The 13,559-nt window shown below is 36.4% G+C and overlaps 1 pseudogene; it reads right to left on the bottom strand.

Annotated features, from left to right (window-relative positions):
• Positions 1-404: 404 nt before the first annotated feature.
• On the bottom strand, positions 405-8,619 carry LOC112028023 (cell division cycle protein 48 homolog; annotated as a pseudogene).
• Positions 8,620-13,559: the final 4,940 nt, after the last annotated feature.

Genomic DNA, 13,559 nt, shown 5'->3' with positions numbered 1-13,559 from the left:
AGAGGGGATTTGAACCTAAAAATACCTAAAAATATCAGTTAAATTACAAAACTCTTAACCCAAAAAGACATGCATTAAGTCTTTGATAACATATAACTAAAGATTTGATAAATATAAAACCTAACTAGACAAATCATCTTCATATATTTTGAACCATGCACTAAGCGCTTGAGGGTTAAAGGAGGGAGGGGTGAAGTTGCTAGGTTTGCAGCATATTAGTACATATTCACAGTGCAATGCGGCAAGTTTTGGGCCCTTTTTTGGCATTGCACCTATTGGGGCAATTTCTCCTATTGCTTGATCACACCTCACTTGTGGAGAGGTGGAAACTATCTACACAAACTGCAGTGTGATTAGTTTGATTATTCAACTAAAATTACTTTCTTTTCCTCCATTTTCTCATGAAGCAAATACAATGCGGTCAATACTCCCAAACCACATCAGAATCATAAATATATAATACTAAAAAACCCAAATATTCCACACGAACACACAAAAAAAAAAAAAAAAAAAAAAAAAAAAAAAAAAAGCAAGAAAGAAAACATACATATTCACAATATTTCTCTAATACCCACCACACTAAACACCTACGGTGGAGCCTTGTCACGGTCAGTCCGGGGTGCCAGCCAGTTTCTTCAGTGCAAACAGGCCTACTAGAATATATGTACTCCTAACAATTTCAAAAAAATATAAAAAACTAAACAAAAAGAAATCATCTTCATCAGCCTAGCAGAAGTTACAAATGGATCAGATCCAATGTTGGCCCCAGTACGTGTCTCAGAGAACCTAAATTCACTTCCAAAACCCCTAGACTGCTGCAAGGTCTGAGCAAATACCTGGTATTTGCATATATCAGCATCACTAACACTCCTACGGGCAAACTTCATGGACTCCTCAAAATGAGCAGCCCTAATCTCTGTCACTTCATCGTTTTCATCCTTGTCTATAGCCTCAGGATTCTCACTTCTCCTCCTCTCCTTCTTAATATCCTGCAATAATAACAAATTCCAAACTTACAGTCAACGTATTTTCAACGGGGACAAATACTAATATCTACTCCATTTCAAGCAAAGCATAGGGCTAAGGTATATGATAATATCATTGCAATTTCAGTCCCATAATGCAAAGGAGCTATCTTGGTTAATTATTGGGTCCACTTTGTTTGAACAGATTAGTTTTTAAAGAAAGCATTGCTTCAGTCTATTTTAGCCTATTGCAACCCTTACCCTTTTTCCCAACAAATAAAGGAACCAAAAGAAAAACACCCAAAACAAAGGAAAAAAGGAGGGCTAAAACCTCAGGCCTATACCAGGATGGGCGGAGATATACCACATAGCAATGAACACCAATGGTGCTTGTTTGTTTATTCCCAAGGAATTAGGACAACCACAATTCTAAATGCATTCCTAAAGAGGCATAGAAGCGGAACTTTAAGGACAAGGTGAAAGAACAAAGACACAGGATGGTAATAAAGCATTAAAAAGACAAAAACAAGATGAGTGAAAGTATTGAGTCATCAAAATCTCTGCAAGCAGGGGAATGATTTTCCAGGTACTCAAAAGTGATCATATAAAGTTAAATCAAGAATACCTTTTCTATGTCCTCTCTAATAGCATTCTTGCATGCTCGCTGGCAAATCTCTTTGATGTCAGCTCCACTGAAGCCTTGAGTACATTTGGCCAGTGCTCTAAAATCAACATCTTTAGAGACAGGTGATTTTCTCAAGCAGGATTTAAAGATTTGATAACGTGACTCCTCTTCAGGGAGAGGAATATAAATCAATTGGTCAAGACGACCTGGCCTCAGAAGTGCTGGGTCAATTATGTCAGGTCTGTTGGTAGCCCCAATTATGAACACAGTCTTTTTTGCAGATATGTCATCCATTTCAGTAAGAAGCTGGTTCAGAACCCGGTCAACAGCACCACCTGCATCCCCAACACTGCTTCCTCTCTGCAACAACAATTGGGGTATTACTTGTAAAATGAGAGACCAACAATAAACAGGATTTAATTATGTAAACCACACAATGTAAAATATCAACAATTCAGCCCAATTCAGATCCAAAGTTTTAATCTTTCTCTGTAAACAATTTCACATGAATCCCTTGTAAGCCATACAATTCTAAGTTTTGAATGACAATTCACAATAAGACTAGGCCAGAGTTATACATTTTCTTTTTTATGCGAGGAGGAGATTTATACACTAAAAAAACTTAACCAACCTGGGTAGCAATTGAGTCAAGCTCATCAAAAAAAAGGACACATGGTGCAGATTGTCGAGCCTTGTAAAAAATTTCTCGAACATTGGCTTCACTCTCACCAAACCACATTGTAAGCAGTTCAGGGCCCTTGACACTGATGAAGTTTGCTTGAGATTGAGTTGCAATTGCCATAGCCAATAGAGTTTTCCCACATCCTGGGGGACCATAGAAAAGAACCCCTTTTGAGGGTGACATTCCAAACTTCTCGAACTTCTCTGGGTGCTCCACAGGATACTGTACAGTCTGAGGAAGAGAATGCAAAAGCAATGTCTCAGCTATAAGCTGGTTAAGAATTACAAGACAATAGAAATACACTGAAACCAATTTAGCAAAAATAATTACTTCTTGAAGTTCCCGCTTAACATTCTCAAGGCCTCCAATGTCTTCCCAGCTGACATTGGGCAATTCAACCACCTGTTCAGCAAAATCCAATCAATCAAAAAATGGATGAATATTAGATTAATATATCTGTACAACATAATCATCTGCCACTTAATAAAAGATTCCACCAGGGGGGAAAATCACTGTTTCTCGTAAAGCAGATGGGTTGCTTTTTCCAAAAGCAGTCTGGAAGTGCTCATTGGTAACAGCCATGGAATCTGGTATCACAGCATCAATAGATTCATCTTCCAAGTCAGTTACATCCATTTTCTCTCTAATGTACTGCAGTGCAGCCTCAGTGCAGAGAGCAGCAAGATCGGCACCAACATACCCATGGGTATCTTTTGCAATTCTTTCCAAATCAACCTGGAGGAGGTAGAACATTTATTATCAGCGAAATGATAATAATAATAATAATAATAATAAATAAGAATCTGAAAACAGGAAGACGAGAGGAAAAAAAAATTTAAAAGAAAAAAATATTCAAGTAAATGCCAAGTTCATATATGCAGATTCTGCTCAAATATATCCATAATTGGACCCAGATCCACCAGAATCTGCTCAAACCAATATATCTCACTTAATAACAAAGGTTAAAAAGGGGTGAGCTTACATCATCAGAGAGCTTCATGTTCTTGGTATGGATGTGAAGAACTTCAAGGCGCCCAACTTCATCCAGAACACCAATGTCTATTTCCCTATCAAAACGACCAAACCTTCTCAAAGCGGGGTCAATGCTGTTTGGACGATTTGTAGCCCCAATAAAGATAACATGGGCCCTAGATTGAAGTCCATCCATAAGAGTCAAAAGCTGTGAAACGATCCTCCTTTCAACTTCACCATGTCTCTTCTCCTGCTTAGGAGCAATGCAATCAATCTCATCAATGAAAATGATGGATGGACCATTCTTTTCAGCTTCTTCAAACGTCTTCTGGAGATTGCTTTCACTCTCCCCAACCAATTTGGACATAATCTCCAGCCCATTAATACAGAAAAAGAAAGCTCCAATTTCATTGGACACAGCTCTAGCTATTAATTTCTTTCCAGAACCTGGGGGTCCATAAAGCAAAATTCCTTTAGGTGGTTTCACACCAATTGATTCAAAAAGCTGAGGGTGCCATAGAGGCAGCTTCACTAATTCATGAATCTGAGCCATCTGCTTCCGAACACCACCCACATCATCGTATCCAACTTCATCCAACTTATCCTCATCCTCCCTTCTGACAGGTGCCCCCTCACAGAAGATTTCTGTGTCTGGGGCAACCACACAATACTCCCCTGGGTCAGTTTCAATAACCTTGAACTCTACACTTCTCCTCCCTCCCCTGACAAGGAATAGGTCTCCCTTCCTTACAGGGCGATAAGCCTCCAAGAAATACGCTGCAAGCCCATCATTGGCAACAAAAAAGAAAATTTAGAAACAGTATCACATAAGATCAAAAAAAGTATTAAATCAATGATTAAATATGAAATCTAACCGACCATAATATGAAATCTCAAGGATTAAATAACCTTGAACATATGCAAATGTCTTGTACATAGTTTTATGTCTTCTTTTTGCTACTTGTATATATTTTCGTTGCCTACTTCATTTTTTTGATGGAGTAGTTTTTTTATTAATTTTTTTTTTCTTGCCTATCAAAAAAGAAATATGCAAATGTAATACATTTAAAAGAAAAACGGGGGCATTATCAAAGTCATGGTTTTAAAAACCCGACCGGGGGCAAAGCCGGATTTGCCTCTGGTTCTCGATTTTTCCCAATTTTTGACTGGTTTTGGCCATTTTTACCAGACCGGACTGGTACCCAGTTCCTGGTTGAACAGGTCGGACGGCCGGTCTGGTACGGTTTTTAAAACCATGATCAAAGTAAATTAAAAACTCCTGATCACACAGCTAAAAATGCTTCCTCTCTTTTCTTTTCTTTTTGTTTAACATCACAGACAAAAATATTTCTCGACTGTGGTGGGTCTTGAACCCATGAGCTTACCCTTCACCTTGCACTTACAAGGGGAAAAGGTTCATCTAAGATAAGAGCTAATTGGCCTCATTGCTAGGAATATTAAATCAACATTCATTGATTTTGGAGCTCATATACCAAAAATTAATTAAGCTGTATTAAAATTATGTGTGTGTATATATTTCTCTGAGAATGCCTCAAATGTTTTTTGAGTACCCGTACAGTTAGACATAAACGGAGAGCACACAACCCTATTGTATGAAGCAATCATCCATGAAAAATACAGGAACAGTGTTATGCTCTGGCAGATATTGCAAAGCAGGTGAAGAAGTAACAGCTACAAATGAAGGCAAAGCTTTCACATTCCCACAATCTATAAAGTACAAACATTTTAGTGGTGGATAATCTCTTCATTGGAGAGAGAGAGAGAGAGAGAGAGATTGAGAATGGGATAACCTGATTAAAATACATGTACATAAATTTACAAAAATATGCGATATAACTACATTACTACCAAATAAATCACAATAGTTACAAAAAAGTTAAAATCACTATGAAAGGGAAGACAGCAACAGAAAAAGACCAGTACACTTTTCTGTTTGAAATGGAGGACCCTAAGAAACACTGACAAACACATCAAATGAAGAAAAATTTGTCTGCAATGCAGGTTAGAAACTCACGTTTCAAGTATGCGTCAAACAGATTGTCAGTAACACCTTCGATAGTATCATCAACAGGCAGTATGTGGACACGCTTCCCATACTTAACATCAGGGCACTGGTGTACAGATACTACATCCCCAAGCTGAACCCTCAGATTTGATCTAACAACCCTGTTCATCTTAATCTTTGGCTCCTCACATGTGTCATCAGCAACGGCAATGCAGATTGTATCCTTTTGTTTCTTGCCCTGCCATCAAGTTCACCAAATATAAATAAAACTGAGCACACTAAAAAAAAAAACATTGTAAAACATAGACTGCCAGTGATACAAGGAAGGAGCACCAAAATCGTCCAAGATTTTATTTTTTCAATTTGCAATTATTATTTTTTTTTTTTGGAATTTAAATTTTGAATTTGGTTTTAATTTTGGGGGGTTTTAAAGGGATTTAATTAGATGTTTTCCATTGGTGTAATCCCTAAACCCTATTTAACTAGTACTGCTGTAATTGTGAAAAGCTGTATGGTGTAATCCCTCTCTGATTCTCACTCACTCTCAGTTCCTCATCAACAACTTGTCACTGCTAGTATCAGTGGGTCTCACAAGCTCCCTCAACCTCTAGCACCGCACCTCCACTGCCCAGTCACCACCACTGCACCTCCACCATGCCCACCACGCCATCACTGCCCACCAAAATCCCACCAGAACAAAAACTCATTTTAAAAATAAAATAAAAAACCCAGATCAACCCTGATCAAAACCCAGACAGTTGTTGAGCAAAACCTCGACCAAACCCACATCACATTGCCACCACTAGATCAACAACACCGCCGCTGCCGCTAGATCAACGTTTCCTCCATCGCACCACAACACACAAAACCCAGCCCATCTTCACCGAGCTTGAGCAACCCATAATTGGCGAGAATCACAGCCCATCATCGGTGAGCTTGAGCAACCCACGCCGCCGCCAAACCCACACCGGACCCACGCCAGAATACGCCCACTGTGACAGAGAGATGTGATGAGAGAGAGAGGCTGTTGTGCAAGACCAGAGAGAGGAGATGAAAAGCACAGAAAATAAAGAGAGAGAGAGAGAGAGAGAGACAGAGAGTCAGATTGAATAAAAAACTACAGTGCGATTCTAAACAATTGCAAATTTTTTTGCAATAGTCAGGTCTTGCAAGACCAGCTGTTGGGGAGTTTTAGGACTTAAATGCTAAATACTACCTACATATGGCATATGCCATTCCCACTTAAAATGCTCTAACAGTGAACCAGGAATCAGAGATGAATAATTCTGATTCCATGACATTCAACTAACAAAAACCATCTTATGACATTCAGAGCCATTGTACTACCCAGATACGGCTCATAATCATGAACTCCATTCTTTGGCCAAAATATAAGGTACTGAAAGATTCCGAAACACTCAATCCCCTAAAAAAATTATAAGTTTTGAAATAAAAAATAAAAAGGTAAGCATAAGCCAAACCAGAACACAAACGCTAACACACTCAAAGCTCAACTTTACCACCAAACCTCCTCCACAAAACTCATTGAAACACAAAACAAAATCCAAACTTCTTCAAACCCAAACTAAAAGGCTTAACTATTAATACACCAAACCCACAAAACAAAACTCTAAAGTTTCACACACACAAACAAAAACCACAACACAACAACAATTCACATAAACAACACAAACCGAAACTTCAGAACCAAATTTTAAAAAGAAATAAAGACCACAAAATCATTAAAATTCCCGGGTCCGGCTCCCCTCCTATACTCTCCCATTTTTATCTAGATAGAAGACACGTGGTAGAGAAGAAATCTAACGCTTAAAAATTAGCCATATCAAATATAATTTCCCTCTCTCTCTCTCTCAACTCCTTTCAGCAAACTCCCTTTAGAAAAACCATTGGAATTGTTGACTGTGCCGTTGTGGGGTTGACGAGAAAACCAAAATCTAGAAGCTTCCCAAATTTTTCTGGTTTGAGCTTTGAAACCCAATTCATTTTTCCATTCCTCGTCAAGTGTTGGAGCTCCTAAAAGAGTTCTTGCTGGAGATGGTTCTGGAGTGGCTGATAGTTCTGTAGGGATGTGTTTGATGAAGGACAGTGAAACATTGGGTGTTAAATTGAAGAGCAAGAACACTGAAACATTGGGTTTCGAATACGTATTAAAGATAATGACTATCACATTTAAGGAAAAGAAGATTAAGAAAAAAAATAACACAGAAAGTGCTTTAAAATCAAATGGGTTTGCTGCAAAAGCTTCAAAAACTATGTTTTTTTGTGCTTAAAATCACAAAACCCATGTCTTAAAAATTCTTCGGAAACAATAGAGAAAGAGAAAAAATAAATAAATAAAGATTGAAACTTTGAGGTGGGAATCAACTTAAGATTGGTAAAAATCTAATGGGTTTGTTTCAAAAGCTTCGAAGATTTTTGTGGACACAACAAAGAAAGACTTTTCTCTTTCTTCTTTGTGCTTAAAATCAAATGGGTATATCCGAAAAGGTTTAAAGACCCTCTCTTTTGAGCTTAATATCACAAACCCATATCTCAAAAAATGGGAGAGAATGAGAATTCCATTAAATCTGTGATACCTTGATGAGAATCGTGTCGCCACGGAAAAGCTGGATCTTTTCCATGGTGTAAGGGTGCAAAGCGACGACGGAGTTGTCGTCGTGGTCCGAAAAGTCAACGACAAGCAGATTCGGCGACTTTTTCCACTTCGAAATCGCCGTCGAGAAGTCCTTCTTCCCCGATTTCCTGAAAAAGAAAGAATTGAACCTTGAATTCGGGAAATTAGGGTTCGAAAAGAGTTGGTAATGAATTGAGGAGTGACGAGTTGACTCACGAGCCGGACGATTCGCCCTGGCGGCGCGCCATTGTGGTTGCGATCGGAAAAGTTTCGAAGCAAAACGAAGCGAATGCAGAGAGAGAAAGAGACGAAGGTAAAGCATTCGCATCCGGGGATGCAAATTGCATATAAAAGCATTTTCGATGAAACTGTAGCAAAGAAATCACCAAAAGCACACCCACGTCTCACGTCTGGTTATACAATTACTCTGCAAATTTTTTTATACATTTGATACGGTATCGTCTATAAATACATGATAATAATACTCGATCGTAGATTTGTTTGCTGCAAACTGTAGTCTGTTCTGTTGTTCTTCACCACATTAGCTCTCATCATTCTGCAGTTTGGATATTACTCTTTGTTCTACTTCTGGTCCTCGTAACACAACCACCCTTTCAAATCCGGTTGTTTTGGAGGGAAGGATTACAGGCTGTCTTGTACCTAATATTGGAGGGAAGGATTGCATTGATACGGGCCAGATTAAAGTCACTGCTGATATTGGATTTTTTTTTTCTTTTTTCTTTTTTCTTTTTGCCTTCGGCCCATTTTTGCTAACATTTCCATTTTGTAACCCAAAAGTAAATTTATAATGTTAAGTAGCATCTCAAGTCTTAGATACTCAAGATCGAAGAAATGGCAAAGCTAATGTGAAAAAAAAAAAAAAAAAAAAAAAAAAACTTAAGTTTTAAAAACTTGAGTTTCTCAAAGAAAACCAAGAGAAAAATTTTTGATCTTTGCCTTATCAATAATTTCTTCTTCACTCTTCTTCTCTTTGGCTTTCTCTCTAGATCAAGCCCAAATCGGGCTTCCAAGGCCGAAGCTCACTCATTGAGCTCGAGCACAAACACCATGAGCCACCATTGAGGTGGTTCTCTCAAGCTTTATCTCATTCCTTATCTCTCTTAGTCAAAACCCCATATCAAAGCCCATGAACTTTCCCTTCTTTCTCTCTATCTGATCGATTACCCTGACTCTAGGTAGTGCGCAGGTAGTAAATTTATGAAGAGGAGGTTGTGAGGTTCACAGATTGAGATAAGATGGTGGAGCATAAATTTGTTTTTTGTTAAGTTTGGGTTTGCAAGGGAGATGTAAATGAGTTAGTGTGTATGTGAAAATTTGAGTACCTGAAGGTGCATTTTTGGCTCATTTGTATTTTGTGCTGGTGAATTTGAGCAGGGTTAGAGTTTCTCTTGGTTTTCTTTAAGAAAATTGAGTCTTAGAGACTCAAGCTTTACATGGATTTTTTGTCCACATTGATTTTGCTACATCTTAAAACTCGAGTCTTTAAGACTCAAAATGCTACTTAACTAATATATTTGTTTTGGGGCCATATAACAAAAATGGGCCAAAGGGTAAAAAATTCCCAACATTGATTTACTTAAACCTTTCTTTGCTTTTCAAACACAAAACATTAGGGGTAATTTGCAGAATAGTAGGAGTTTGCCACACTATCTAGTTAGTTAGAAAGAATTAGAAAGAAATAAGGAAAATAACATCTCGAGCCTATGAGGCTCGAGTTTGGTGGAAAAATTGAGCCTCAAAGACTCAAGTTTTGATTACTGAGATGGACAAGTTTTTGCCACATGGAACTCGAGTTCCAAAGAAGAAGACGAACGAAGATGACAATGAAGATGAAGAACCAGAAATGGGAAGAAAAAGCAAAATAGGGGAACTAGAAATGGGAAGAAGAAGCAGAACAAGGGAAGAAGAGGTAGAAGTACCAGATCCGAAAACCTCTCTGAAGAACGCAAATCCGATGAAGAAGAATCACAAGTGAAGGAAAGAAGAACAGGGGAAGAAGAAGCAGCGTAGAAAGTAAACAGTGGAACTCGAGTTTCACGTGGATTTTTTTCCACGTCGACTGCCACTACTTGCAACTCGAGTTTTAAAAACTCGATTTCTATCTTAGAACTCGAGTTTTAGATACTCAAGATGCTAGTTTGCTGAATAATTTTGCAAACTAGATAACTAACTAAAATATTATAAAAATAAAGCTAAATGCAAAAAAAATTCCAAAACATTATACCCTAGAGCTCAATCTCACTTTGACCATCTTAATACATACACTCTAAAAAGTCATTTAAGTATCTAGAAATGAGCTTCACACACATATACACTTATATTAGGATAGAGTAAAAATTCTATCTTGTATCAAAAAAAAAAATCGACCTACATGATGATTTTAGGACACTTTACGTTTTCAATTGCTTTCTTCTTATAAATAATAAGATTTAATTGACTACTTTGTTAATGACAATGACGTGCTATTTAGCAAAAAATAATAATAATAATGACAATGATGTGCTAGTGCTACTTTTTTTTTTCTTTTCTTTTTTTTGTTGATAGAAGTGCTACTTCTTTTTTAAATGTTGATTTTGACCCTTGAAAGATGTCTGTTAGTTCTAGTTCTTTTATTAAATGGACAATTTTTTTTTTTTTTGGTTATATGCATACAAACATTATAGATAACTTCAACACGGCTAGATGCAAACAAAAATTATCCAGGAATTGATAAATGCACTCTTTAGCTTATTGTAAGTCATTGTAAGTCCCACAAGAATGATGTGCTAGTGCTACTTTTTTTTCTTTTTCTTTTGTTTTTTTATTTTCTTTTTTTGTTGATAGAAGTGCTGCATCTTTTTTAAATGTTGATTTTGACCCTTGAAAAATGTCTGTTAGTTCTAGTTCTTTTAATATATGGACTTTTTTTTTTTTTTTGGTTACATGCATACAAGCATTATAGATAACTTCAACACGGCTAGATGTAAACAAAAATTATCCAGGAATTGATAAATGCACTCTTTAGCTTATTGTAAGTCCCACAAGAATGATGTGCTAGTGCTACTTTTTTCCTTTTTTTTGTTGATAGAAGTGCTACATCTTTTTTAAATGTTGATTTTGACCCTTTAAAAATATCTGTTAGTTCTAGTTCTTTTAATATATGGACAAATTTTTTTTTTTTTGTTATATGCATACAAACATTATAGATAACTTCAACACGGCTAGATGCAAACAAAAATTATCCAGGAATTGATAAATGCACACTTTAGCTTATTGTAAGTCCCACAAGGGCTCACATAAAAATAAAATAAAAGAGTCCCACAAGAGCCGAAAGTGCCTTAATTCATTACGCAATTTACGCCTTTTCAGAGTTAGCATCATCACTACATTCACATGATTGAGAGTTAAGACAAAATATTATGCTATAAACACAAACTATTTTACAATAATTTTACAAAATCAGCTACACTCAGCTGTATCACGCAAGATACTCTAATTATGCCTAAGCTAGATTTATGGGGTGCATTCCTAAAAAGCCTATAGATGCAAAATGGTAATAAAGCATGGTTAAGACAGAAACAAGATGAGTGATTTTTTTTTTCCCCTCGATCAGTGAGATGAGTGGAAGTATTGAGTCATCCAAATATGTGCATGCAGGTGAATGATTTTTCCAGGTACTCAAAAGCGATCGTGTAAAGTTAAGTCACTTCCAATCTAGTGAGATTAACCTTCCACACTTATACCCCACATACCAAATACTAAATACACTATAAAATATATATACTTACCATTTCAATATATACATTCAAGTCTTCAACCAATATTCACACTTCGACCTATGTAATGATTAGGACTTTTATAATATAATAGAAAGATTTAACAGACATCTGTCCATTTTTTTTTTTTTTTTTTGGTTACATGCATACAAGCATTATAGATAACTTCAACACGGCTAGATGTAAACAAAAATTATCCAGGAATTGATAAATGCACTCTTTAGCTTATTGTAAGTCCCACAAGAATGATGTGCTAGTGCTACTTTTTTCCTTTTTTTTGTTGATAGAAGTGCTACATCTTTTTTAAATGTTGATTTTGACCCTTTAAAAATATCTGTTAGTTCTAGTTCTTTTAATATATGGACAATTTTTTTTTTTTGTTATATGCATACAAACATTATAGATAACTTCAACACGGCTAGATGCAAACAAAAATTATCCAGGAATTGATAAATGCACACTTTAGCTTATTGTAAGTCCCACAAGGGCTCACATAAAAATAAAATAAAAGAGTCCCACAAGAGCCGAAAGTGCCTTAATTCATTACGCAATTTACGCCTTTTCAGAGTTAGCATCATCACTACATTCACATGATTGAGAGTTAAGACAAAATATTATGCTATAAACACAAACTATTTTACAATAATTTTACAAAATCAGCTACACTCAGCTGTATCACGCAAGATACTCTAATTATGCCTAAGCTAGATTTATGGGGTGCATTCCTAAAAAGCCTATAGATGCAAAATGGTAATAAAGCATGGTTAAGACAGAAACAAGATGAGTGATTTTTTTTTTCCCCTCGATCAGTGAGATGAGTGGAAGTATTGAGTCATCCAAATATGTGCATGCAGGTGAATGATTTTTCCAGGTACTCAAAAGCGATCGTGTAAAGTTAAGTCACTTCCAATCTAGTGAGATTAACCTTCCACACTTATACCCCACATACCAAATACTAAATACACTATAAAATATATATACTTACCATTTCAATATATACATTCAAGTCTTCAACCAATATTCACACTTCGACCTATGTAATGATTAGGACTTTTATAATATAATAGAAAGATTTAACAGACATCTGTCCATTAGTTCTTTTTAACATATATATGGACTTGGTATATTTTTTGTATATACACAGATGAATACAAAAATTTCCCAGGTATTGATAAATGTACTCTTCAGCTTTTAAATGCAAAGAGGTAAACGCTTCAATATTCATTACACCTTTTCAAATGTATCGTACAAACAGTTATGCATCATCACTACATTCACATGCATGAATGAGACACAAAAATCAGCTACCAAACTCAGGTGCATCGAGCTAGATAATCTTGATTGTTATGCTTAAGCCTGCAGATTTATGCTGGTTGGGGTGCACATAGACAATATAAGAGTATGCTTTATAATAAGCAGTCATAAGTTTGGCCAGGTCCATCAAACCGGGGCCTACCTGAGGGAAAATTACCATGCCACATCAGAGTTACCAACCAAGACCTAGAAGTAGTAGTAAAAATATCCATGCATAAATTTGAACTTTGATTTCTTTTATATATCATTCTTCACTAAAGTTTGAGAAAGTCTATAAATACAAAAAATTTGACACATTTTGATATGGCAAAGTGATAATGTTGGTAAAAAAATGATATCAGTAGTGGGCTCAGATGAGAACTAATAAAAACTTGTTAATTCAACTGTTGAGAAAAATAATTTCAAATTATCTTCATATATTTTGAACTATGCACTAAGCACTTAAGGGTTCAAGGAGAAAGGGGTTAAGTTGTTAAGATTGTAGTGTTTTATTATATATCTACGGTGTGGTGCTGTTGGTTTTGGGCCCTTTTATGGCACCACACCTATAGGGGCGATTTCCCC

Source organism: Quercus suber, unplaced genomic scaffold, assembly GCF_002906115.3.
Source record: "Quercus suber isolate HL8 unplaced genomic scaffold, Cork oak 2.0 scaffold_198, whole genome shotgun sequence".
Classification (NCBI taxonomy): domain Eukaryota; kingdom Viridiplantae; phylum Streptophyta; class Magnoliopsida; order Fagales; family Fagaceae; genus Quercus; species Quercus suber.
The sequence above is the reverse complement of the archived record's forward strand: the minus strand, read 5'-3'. Positions and strand labels throughout refer to the sequence as shown.